The 12193-nt window shown below is 34.4% G+C and overlaps 1 long non-coding RNA gene across 3 annotated transcripts in view; it reads left to right on the top strand.

Annotated features, from left to right (window-relative positions):
• LOC105486200 (uncharacterized) overlaps positions 1-12193 on the top strand; it is a 308856-nt gene that overhangs the window by 178316 nt on the left and 118347 nt on the right. The window contains exon 5 of one of the 3 annotated variants that reach the window (XR_011621067.1): positions 4957-7088. The exons of the other annotated variants lie outside the window; for them this stretch is intronic. This is a non-coding gene — a long non-coding RNA (uncharacterized lncRNA). Of the gene's footprint in view, positions 1-4956; positions 7089-12193 lie in introns of those variants that run through there. 3 annotated transcript variants of the gene reach the window in all.

Raw genomic sequence — 12193 nt, 5'->3', positions numbered from 1 at the left:
GTGGTGATTTAACTCGCAGAGTCAGGGAGAAAAGGAGGAAGAGAAAATTTTATTAAAAAGATAATTTGAGGGTCAGTGAAATTTACAAGGAATTCGAAACTCCTGTAGTGCTTATGAAAAACCACCAAGGATGAGTACATATAATGATGAGGGCAGCAGAACATAGGCGAATCACAAGAAAACAAAGCATAAGGGATATGTGTATAAAGAAGAGAGAGCATATGAAAGTAAAATGAAAATCAAAAGATTGTGATGACAAAAAAGCTAAGGAAGAGAAATTTTCAAGAAGGGAGTGTTCCACTGGTTTAAATTTTGCTGAAACCTCAACGTAGTACAAAGGTATGCATGCACTTAATTAACCTTACAAGGCAGCTCAGCAAAACCGATATGATTGTGACACAAAGGGAGAGGTAGACAGAGGGCTGAGTGATTAATTTTGACTAGGAACACTTCCTTTGTGCACTCCCCGGAGAAATCGCACCAATATAGCAATAACTAAACCAGTGAATTCCAAATGTTTTGATCACACATACAACTCAATAAAAATAAAATTAAACATAATTATTACACATGTTTATTTTAGAACCTCATGAATATCATCATTGACAGAAAAAGGACTTTGAAATAAATAGCGCCCATAGAAAATCAAGTGGAGAAGAACATTAAATTGTGGACCCAGAGAGTGAAATCTGAGGAAGAATGTTTTGATTGAAAGTGAGCGCAACTTACCATGTCATCTGTTACAACGTTCTTTGCCATAGTTAATTCAAGGTTTAAGAAAGATTCAAAGAGAGAAACAGTGTTATTATTGAAGAAATATATATTTAAAAATTTGGCTATCAAGAATGTATCCATAATAATTTCCTAATACAGATTCAGAGACAAGCTATTACAGTTATTATGATAGCCCATCTCTCCAGATATTTGTTGAAAATTCCCATTTTGTTGAAAGTTTTATTTTTCCAAGCTTAGGAAATATGTCCAATTTCAAACATTATCACCAGGGACATCTAAAATTAGTTATGGGGGTCCCTGGTATACTTTTATCATTTAAAAATGCTTGAAAAAGGCCGGGCGCGGTGGCTCAAGCCTGTAATCCCAGCACTTTGGGAGGCCGAGACGGGCGGATCACGAGGTCAGGAGATCAAGACCATCCTGGCTAACACGGTGAAACCCCGTCTCTACTAAAAAATACAAAAAAATAGCCAGGCGACGTGGCGGGCGCCTGTAGTCCCAGCTACTCAGGAGGATGAGGCAGGAGAATGGCGTAAACCCGGGAGGCGGAGATTGCAGTGAGCTGAGATCCGGCCACTGCACTCCAGCCTGGGCGACAGAGCGAGACTCCGTCTCAAAAAAAAAAAAAAAAAAAAAAAAAAAAAAAAAAAGCTTGAAAACAACTGAATACTTAAGAATAATTACATGTAACCTACTATTTTGGTTTGGAAATAAAGTATTATGAGCAATGCATTTTAATGGGGAAACAATGAGAAAAGGTCTTTTGTGGTAAAAATGAAGAATTATTTACTGATTCATTTCTCCTGACTTCACAGTGATGAACAAGAAGGAATAACTTGGTGAGGAAGAAATGGCAACTGAGAGAGAAAGTAATTTTGTCATCATGGAATTTGGATAGCCATGAAATTGAAGAGTGTGCATAATGATTAATTCATTCTAGACTTTAGGAAGACAGACTTCTAAAAATTCGGGTAGAAAGAATGTACTAATTCATATCTCAAAGTAGACAATTATTCAAGCAATCGAATGCTCTCAGAGAAAGTATTTCTGGCTATGTAGTTATTTGTGAGGAAGAAAAATAAGATTTATCTTTAAAATATATTACATTTGCCTCTGAACTTCCTGCAAATTAAATTCTGGAAGAATATTTACATTGATATGAAAATAAGAACATATAATGAGATGTAAATAAAACAAAAACCAATATGAAAAGTCACAAGTATCACAGAATTGTAAGAATAGTATTAGCTGAGGCTTGTAATAATTTTTAAAATTCTAAGTGTTTTTTTGTTAAATACACCAGAACAAAGCTATTAATAAATGGATAGGTTCACTGCCTGAGGTTGATGGTGAAAAGTTAATGGATAACATTGCAAAAATACATGACACCATATTGTTTCTGTGTTTTCCATAAAGGGAAAATTTGTAAGGGTAAATGGAAAACTAAGACTAGAAAAATGATGATTAAAATGTTTCTCACTGCTCTATATGAGGTCAAGCCTCCTGGCTGGGAAAAATGTCATTTGAGGAGACTATAGGTAATTGTAGATGGGATTGTTTGAATGTGATGATAATGCTTTGAGTAATTATGAGGAAATGAAAATACATCAAAACAATAAAAATGGGAAAATTTGGTTACTTTTCTTTTCTGAAAGGGGAAAAGAATCCTGATGGGACATACAAGATTAATATTTTGAAGAAGAAGAGCTGGCAACTAGAAGCCAAATGGACTTATGAGGAAAACATTAATAATATTTTCTATTCAATATTCTCAATATTGTCAAGTTGAGAAACTGTAGTAATCACCGGGAGAGAGAGATTAAAGCAAGATTTAAGTTTGCTGAAAAAATGTAGCTGAGGTATTGAGGAAGAAGTTAAATAATGGAATTGATGTCTAGAAATATACTTGTGGAAAGAAAAAGAACAAGTTTATTATGAAAATATTGTGTGACACTTAACTCTCACAACAACCCTATGAGGTAGATAGTATATATACTTAAAGCTAATAAAATTGAGTTTTAGAGGAAATTATTAACCTTCACTGGATCATTCAGCTGGTAGTGGAAAAACTAAAATACAAATCTACATCTTGCTGACTTCAAAGCCTGGGTTAGATTGCTCTGCCTCAAGTACAGTTCAGAAAACTAAAACTTTCAGAAATGTGGCTAAATGGGATGAATGAAAAGAAATGTACTTTAAGACACACATTTAAAGTATCCAACTGAATAAAAAGAAGAAAGATATTGTTTAAGAGCCACACATTTTATGTGAAAATACATTGTTTTATCCATTTATTTGTATGCTTATTGAACAAATACCCATTGAGCACCTACTGTCTAATCAAGTTTTATTCTAACTTTTCAGGATAAATGGTGAATAAAATATACAATATATCCTGACATTTGATATCTGCTAGTAGAAAGGAGAGGGAGTTAACAAACATTATAATTACTAAATTATATGGAATGTTACCTGGTGAATTTTATGTTAAGTGAAAATAATAATAATAAGGCAGGGAAAAGAGATAGGAAGATTGAAATAAGAGTTTTTCAATTCCAGATAGAGCATTGTATAGGCCTCCCAGAAGAGATGACTTTCCAGTAAAGGCATGAAAGAGTTGAGAAAAGGTGGCAAACAGATATATGTTAAATAGAACTTCAAAAACAGAGAATAGCTCCTGCAAAAATGCCTTAGGCAGCAGCATCTGTAAAATGTTTTAAGAGTGTTGGGAAGTGAACGTGGTGGAAATTGGATTGGGTGGGGAGGAAAGAGGTGGGAAGTAATAGCAGATACGAAGGGGAGCATTAAGGTACATTGCATAGGTGATTGGAAATAATATCAGTCATGTGCCAGGCAAATTAATGCCAATAGAATTCCATGAGCTAGGCATTGACAGCTGGGATAGACTTCCTTCTAATAGGATCATGGGTGATGTATTCTCACTTAAGGCAATGGAAAACTTTATACCCAAGATAACAAGGCAAGAAAACAAAACATGAGGTTAAAGGTCATGAAGGGTTTAGAACAGAGAGCTTATAGGGAAAATAGAAAGTCAGGCTACATAGAAAGTGTTTAATAGTTACCTGTTGAATTAAAAACTAAATGATTAAATGTACTTCTGTAATATTTTCTTATGTGCTGTTATTAAATCATATCAACAGAAGTTCCAAATAAATGATTGTGGAGTAATGGATTAACCTTACCCAAAGAGAGTTCTGGCTTTTGCCCTTTGCTTCTAGGAGGTTGCCTCTTCTGGGAGGTGATCCTTAAAACATCTTCCCTTGGATTCTTTGTTTATTGGGAGCCTTGGGCTACTATAATAATACGATATATTTTGGGGCCTTTGGACCCACCAGATAGTCTAGGCTAACATTATGATTTATTATGGGGTCTTTAGGCCACCAAAGCTATACCTTTGGTCAGGTCAACCCCCAAAGGTATTGGATACTAAGGACAACCACCGGGGCAATCACATCTATGTGACCAGGATCCATTAAAACTCTGTCACATGTTATTGCTGGGAGAAGTTACCACTGTTTACAACTCCCCTGGGAGAAACCAACTCAAGTTTGAACTCTTCCCTATGCATTTATTTCTCTGCTAATTTTAATCTGAGTATTTTACTGTAATAAACCATAACCACAAATAAAGCAGCTTTCAGTGAGTTCTGAAAATCTTTCTAATGGTTTATCAAACTTGCAAATGGTCTTGGGGATCCCCCAAACTTGCAATTGGTTTCAGGAGTGAAGGTGATCTTGATGCCTCCTGAGTCTCTCAAGTATGAAGGAAAAAATGGCTAGTAATCTTGGGCCAGAAAGTCAGGGGGAAATGTGAGAGTACTATTAGGAGTAATATAAGGACACAAAGAAAAGTTTAGTGTAAATTTATAAGAAAATGTAATAGCGTTTGGATCTTCCCTTAATGAAGAAAGAGAAGTATGTTTAATGAGTTGGTCATTCAGCTAAAAGGCTAGACAACTAACTAAGGAGCACATCCTTCCCCAGAGACTTTTCCCCTAGCAAGGTAGTTTGGTTTGGGATCCTCTTGATCAACTGTGGTAGAGATTTGTAGATGTTCTCAGGAGAAAGATAATAATAGTTTGTATAATTTTGAATTAAAAAAGTATAGCGTGGTTTATCAGGTGGATCTGGGGCAGATGGGTGGAAGGGACCGGATGGTGTCTACCACTGTGATATGCAAACTTTGGCTATTCCCTCACAGTTGCTGGGATTGCACGTGCACACCATAATGGCTTGGCCAGAACCAAAACAATGCTCAAAGATGGCTAGCGCATGCCCTTTTCTGCTTCACGGTATTCCAGTGAGTATGCTGCAGATTATTTTCAGTGGATTGTCGCTTCCTTGAGATATGAAATCACAATTGCTATATCTGAATCTTGATAATCGTAATGTAAAAACACTTCCTGGATTGTTTCTCCTAGAAGATAGAGATACTTTAATTTTGCACTTATAAGTGAGGCACCCATACATCATTCAGAAAGCAAACCAAAATCCTATTTATTATGAAAAGATTTAAAGAGCGATTCTGTGAAAGGACAGGATTTAATAAAGTCTCTTCAGAGAAACATTCCAGTTAAACAAAGATGAATTTTCTTAAAGAGTTCTGCATTGGCTAAGTGTGTTATTTAATTTTTTTTTTCGTAATTAAAGCTCTTTAAATACAAGCTAAAGTCTTTTCATATGTAAATTTCAGAAGGAATTCAAACTGGGTTAATTTGGCTGGCTTAACTGCTAAATCAAATAAACTCAAAAAAATACAAAGAAGAAAACACAGAATAAGTTTAGTTCTCCTTCCCATAGTAATTTAAAGTAGGTATTCCTGAAGAACCAGCTGCTTTTAGCTAATCCTGATTCAGAAAACAGTGTTCATACAGCTTCAATCTCTGCTGTTTCCCAAAACATTGCAATTCTCTGCATTAAGAACAGGTTGAGAAGAGAGAACTTGGAGGAGACACATCTGTTTCTTAAGTCTTGGTTCTGGCCAAGCATTATGGTGTGCACATGCAATCCCAGCTATTTGGGAGGCTGAGGCAGGAGAAACCATTGAGTCCCAAAGTTCAAGACCCATCTGAGCGACACAGCAAGACCTCTGTCTCAAACAAACAAACAAACAAAAATCTTGGTCCTTCAAGAGCAGACATTACTTCCACTTAAATTCCATAATTTAAATGAAGATAGTTGCTAGTTGTCACTCAGAATAAAAGAAAAAGCAATTGTTTTCTTGAGTATCTAGCAACCTCTTATGTTTAGCCATTAATGTTTAATTCCCTAAATTGTTATAGATATTGCCTTCTACTCTATAAGCCTATTCCATATTTAACCACATGGTTGTGAAAACATTGAAGGTAGTGAATATCATTGGGTAATACATACAAATTCACTCAGAACTAATCATGTAAAACACAGTTTCTTTCTTTGGGGTTCTCTAAATTAGAAATCTTATTTGTCAGAGACCTTGAAAAAACATTTCGGGACATTCTGATGATCAAGAAAGATAGTTGAGAAGTACATTGAAGTAGATTTAGATAAATTAGTACCTACTCTAACAACATGACCCAGAATTGGTCTAAATATATCAGTATCTGTCTAGAGAGGATGTCTGTAACGGTGTTCTTAAGGACTTAAACTTGACCCTTTACTCATGGAAAGGTTTCAAATGCCTAAAGATGTAGCAGTTTTGTATTTATCAAACTGTGACTGCCACCAAGTGGAGTATAGTTTAATAAGTTAATAGAATCAGAATCGGTAAGGACATGGACATTCAACAACCAAGATCTCTAACAGCAGTAAGTATGGCAGAACTCTATATGGATGAAGAAAAAGTTCCTGTTTTGTTTTGAATACATTAAGTACATAGCAACTACTGATAAATTGAAAAAGAGCTGTGAGTTCAAGTTGATTATAAATTCAACGGAGCCATCAATTTACTGTAAAAAATATCTAAATCAAATTTAGGACACATGAGTAGAAATAAAGTATTTTCTCAGGAAAATAGAGTTATTCTGAATGCTGTGCTCTGATCAGCATATCTGGAAAACTTTAATTTCTTGGTAACACATTTCAGGAAGGACATTAGCAAATGTATGGTGTCCTGAATTAGTGACCAGAATTATAAAAATTTACACACTACCTTGTGAATAATAATTGAATGAATTAAAATTCTTTAGAGACAAAAAGGAAACACTTAAGGAAATAATTATCAAAAGGTTTTTCTTGTGATAGCAAAATTAGCTCTATCTAATCTTCTAACCCCACTGGGTGAACATCATTTTGTGTAAATGTATTATTGTTATACTATTATTTTTGGGTAATTGCTATATTGTTCATATTAATGTTCCTAGCTGTATTTTTATAATAATAGCTGAGCTAGATTATTATATAGGTAAGATGCTAGGGCTTCGCCTGGACGGTATTTCTAACACATTCTCAGCAGGTAGGAATTATTATTACCGTGTCACACACGCCATTGCTGGAGACACAGGTTATCTAATGCACATGTGCTCATACTACTAATAAGTGAAAGAACCTGGATTTGTAGCCAAGAAATGTTCACTACAAAGTCCTGCACTAATTACCACAACATTGCCATCCTGAGAGTGGAGAATGTTCTAGAAAGCGTATACAAATCTCAAATTATTTGCCCCACAAGAGAACTATATGTTTAAAGTGGAAATAAGAAGAAACTAGATATACAGGCCGGGCGCTGTGGCTCATGCCTGTAATCCCAGCACTTTTGGAGGCTGATGTGGGCGGATCACCAGGTCAGGAGATCAAGACCATCCTGGCTAACAAGGTGAAACCCCATCTTTACTAAAAAAATTAGCCGGGCGTGGTGGCAGGCGCCTGTAGTCCCAGCTACTCCGGAGGCTGAGGCAGGAGAATGACATGAATCCCAGGAGGCAGAGCTTGCAATGAGTTGAGATCCCACCACTGCACTCCAGCCTGGGTGACAGAGTGAGACTCTGTCTCAAAAAAAAAAAAAAAAAGAAAAGAAAAGAGACTAGATATCCAAATGACAGGTGGATAATTTAGAAATTTAGCACTAAGTGAAATTTTTAAATAAATGATTACCAATGTATTTTCAACTTTCAAGGTTTTATGATTTTATTATGTATATGTATGTATGATTTTATTATGTATATTATTTTGCCTTGTCTTTTCCAATTACCTGGGCAACTTGTCTTGAAAAGGATTACTATTGATTTGTAAGCATTAGCACAAAGGAATTTCATTGTGTGACTGGATATTTTGGTGTTTGCCATATTTTTGTTCCTGCTGTTTATTTTGAATAAAATGCCTGCCCATATTATCCTACTCCCATATTCCAACCATCCTTTTAAGGACTTTCTAGGTTGTCAACTTCTCTGTAGAATTTGTCTTGATTTCCTAGGGGTGATGGTTAATTTTATGTGTGAATTGGAGTAGTCTATGATCACCAGTTGTTTGGTCAAACACTAGTGTAAATGTTAGTGCATTTTTTAGATGTCATTAATATTTAAAGTCAGTTGAATTTAAGAAAAAGAGATTAGCTTCTATAATGTGAATGGGCCTCATCCAATCACTCGAAAGCCATTAGGAAAACATGAAAGATTCTCTAAGAAGAATAATTCTGCCTCCCAACTGCAAAATAGAAATTCTGCCTGAATATTTAGCCTTCAGACTCAAGACTACACATCAACTCCTACCTGCTTCTCCAGCCTGCCCGCTTGCCCTACAGATTTTCCACTTGTTGATCCCACTAATTATAAGATATGCTTTAAAAACACCCTCATATGATTCAGTTGTATCTTGAACCTTCTCTAAATCACACCCAATCTTAAACGTTTTTTACAAATTCTTCCCAAAAGGCCTTACATACATTTTTTTTTTTTTTTTCAGAACAGTGTAAGTGGCAGAGGTTTTAATTAAATCCATGGTTGAGATCTAATTCTACCTGACTTTAGACAAAATCTAATGGTGCACACTCAAACTTCCATATGGAAAGAAAAATTTTGGAAAAAAAGTATAAAGAGGAAGTAAAGGAAATCCTTATGGAAAACTTTTATATTTACTGACACTGACTATACAAAATATATAGTAAGTTAGTGGGCATAAAAAAAAAAACTCTCTCTCCCATCTATCTGAAATACAGTCAAGAAGTAAGTCATGGAATTAGAAAGAAAACTTCTTCCATAATTAAATGATGAGTGACAAAGTAGTGTGCAAATAAGTAGTGCTGTAGAAAATCAAAGGGCTTATGTAGGTTATTGATAATCAAGAACAGTTTCCTGTAGGAAAAATGGCACAAGCTAAGCCTCTGGGATGGCAATGTGTAGAAAATGGTCAGGGAAAGTAAGGACCTTAATTTGCATATAGGATTGCTACAGGCAATTGATGAAGACTGGAGGAAATACAGGTTGCTCAAGATTGGAAAGATTTAAATAAAAATTTACACTTCATCTATCAGAAAATGAGACATTTAAGGTTTTAAAGCAGAAAAATAACATGTAAAATTGACATTGTAAGTAAAATAACCTAGAGATGGTATTCAATATGGACTGAAAATAAGAGAGAAATAGGAAATTGATGGAAATCATTACTATAACTAGTATCGGTTTCATGAGAAAAAATTCTATATGTTGTAAACCTTATGCTTCATAATTAATACCTTCAGAGACAGCAAAGAAAAAATATTTACAGATAAATGGCTTTTCAGTGTTATCTGTTATTCTTCTACATAATAACATACTATAGCTCACATCACTATTTCTTTTCCTTCTTTGTTATACTTACTTACCAATAAGGATTTTTTAAAATAAACTTTTATATTGAATACAGTATAATAGCTTCCTTGCTAAATGTTGTGGACACAAAAATTTTAAAAACTCACTGTCAGTACATTTTAAAGTTCAGACAGGAGTCTCATACAAAAGTATTATGTGAAGAAGAGCAAAATAAAACAACACGTAATAAAGCAAAACCACTTGAATCTACTTAGAGCAGTTCAGAAAAGTTTTTCAGAAAAGTTGACTTGTGACTTGAGTCTTAAAGAAGAGGCATCACAATGGGAAAAAGACTCTGGGTGAAAAAAAAAAAAAAAGAATGTATTTACGTAAAGGCAAATAAAGCTCTCCTTGTAAGTAAAATATAGTCTAAAAGAATTGAAAATTTTTGAATATGAGTGTAGCTAAACTAATTAATTTAAAGCAATACAGTTATTTCTTTGTTTTTTTTTTTCCTGTTACTTAAAAATATTTTCATGATACATGGTGATTGGAAATTAACAGCCACATTGGTAGAAGAGTTTATGTGTACAAGGGGGGAAGATAGGTCTCAGAAAAGCAATTTGAAAAGGAGGAAGAAATTGTTCACTAAGATAAGTTTGCAGAGGCAAATAGAATGCAGACATTTTTCGAAGAATCATTTCTTAGGACATATTCTTATTTTATGTTCTAAAATTCCAAGAAGTATTTTAAATATAGTTTTAGTATTTATTTTTATTTCAATAGTTTTGGGGGTACAGGTGATTTTTGCTTTAATGGAAAAGTTCTTTAATGGTGATTTCTTAGATTTTGGTGTACCTGCCACCTGAGCAGTGTATACTGTATCCAATATGTAGTCATTAATCCCTCACCCCTCTATCACCCTGTCCCCTCCAGTCCCCAAAGTCCATTATATCATTCTTATGACTTTGAATCCTCATAGCTTAACTTCCACTTTCAAGTAGAACATAAAATATTTGGATTTCGATTCCTGAGTTACTTCACTTAGAATAATGACCTCCAGTTCCATCCAAGTTGCTGCAAAAGACAAGGAATATAATAAATATTTTGTTCATCCTAATGCACACGAGTTATTCTTGATAAAGTGATCATATGTAGATTTTGTTTTAAAAAGCATCTGTGCCTGGCCTGGTGGCTCACGCCTGTAATCCCAGCACTTTGGGAGGCCAAGGTAGGCGAATCAGGTGAGGTTAGGAGTTTGAGAACAGTCTGGTCAACATGGTAAAACCCTGTCATTACTAAAAATACAAAAATTAGCCAGGTGTGGTGGTGGGAGCATATAATCCCAGCTACTCGGGAGGTTAAGACACGAGAATTTCTTAAACCATGGAGGTGGAGGTTGCAGTGAGCCGAGAATGCACCACTGCACTCCGGCCTAGGTGAGGGAGCGAGACTGACTCAAAAAAATAAACATAAAATAAATAAATAAAAATACAAATAAAAAGCAGCTTGACCAACAGACAGCTATCCTATTTAAAGATATTCATATTTTCCTTTATTTAAGCTCTTAACGTTATATGTACCAGCTTACATCACACTGCTTTCCCTTTTTAACATTTATTTTTATTTTAAAAAATTTTAAATTATTTTATTTATTTTAATTGTGGTAAAACACATGAGATCACCCTCTTGATCATTTTTAAACTGCACAATACAGTATTGTTAACGATAGACACAATGATGGACAGCAGATCTCTAGAACTTACTCATCTTGTGTAACTGAATCTTTAGACCCATTGATCAGTAACTCTCCATTTCCCCTTCCCACTGGCCCCTCACAACCGGCATTCGATCCTCTGTTTCTATAAGTTTGACTACTTTAGATATCTCTAATAGGTAGAATCTTGCAGTATTTGTCCTTCTGTGACTGGCTTATTTCTCTTAATGTCCTAGAATTTCATGTATATTGTCATATATGAAAGGATTTTCTTCTTTATAAAAAACTTAAAAGTGCAGAGAAAAGTGTAGTTTTTATTTGTTCAAAAGAAAATTCAAACAGATTATCAAGTTGTGAATTTCTCCTTCACCCTCCATTTATTTGTTTGAAATTTAAGAACCAAGATTTATCTAAAATGAGGAATTTGCCAAAAGGCGACAGGTGGCAGGAATATTTCCTCTGAACCAAAATCCAGTTGTAAACAGAGTAAAATATTTTAATTTATTAGAATATTTGCCTATTTTATTTTGATTGTTCACAATTCAAGTATAAATTGATGAATAAAAAATGCAGATACTTGTCCACTTGCATTGTTTATGTGATTTAAATACATACTCAACTGAAGAGTTCTTTACAGACTGAGTTTATTGAAGGGATCATTTGTTCTCTCATTGCAGGAAGGTTTTAGAAAGAACAAATATTCCATTGATGGAATACCATAATTAAAACAGTTTTAATCCCTTAAGACCTGCCTCAGCAAAAGTTCTTTTAGCATATGATATGTAATTTTCAACTTTCTGATATGGTAACCAAAAGCAAAAAATAATTCACCAAACTGTTTATTGTCTCACAATATTTCCAAGACTTACATAACTTTATTTTATAAAAGAACATTTATCAAAAATTATGTATTCTGCATAGCCCATTCCGAATAATTAAAACCAAACAAACAGAAATTTCATGGTACATTTTAATTTTACTGGTGTAAATCCTCATTATTTCAAAAGTTTTGCATTAAC

This window comes from Macaca nemestrina, chromosome 3 (assembly GCF_043159975.1).
Source record: "Macaca nemestrina isolate mMacNem1 chromosome 3, mMacNem.hap1, whole genome shotgun sequence".
NCBI lineage: Eukaryota > Metazoa > Chordata > Mammalia > Primates > Cercopithecidae > Macaca > Macaca nemestrina.
The sequence above is the reverse complement of the archived record's forward strand: the minus strand, read 5'-3'. Positions and strand labels throughout refer to the sequence as shown.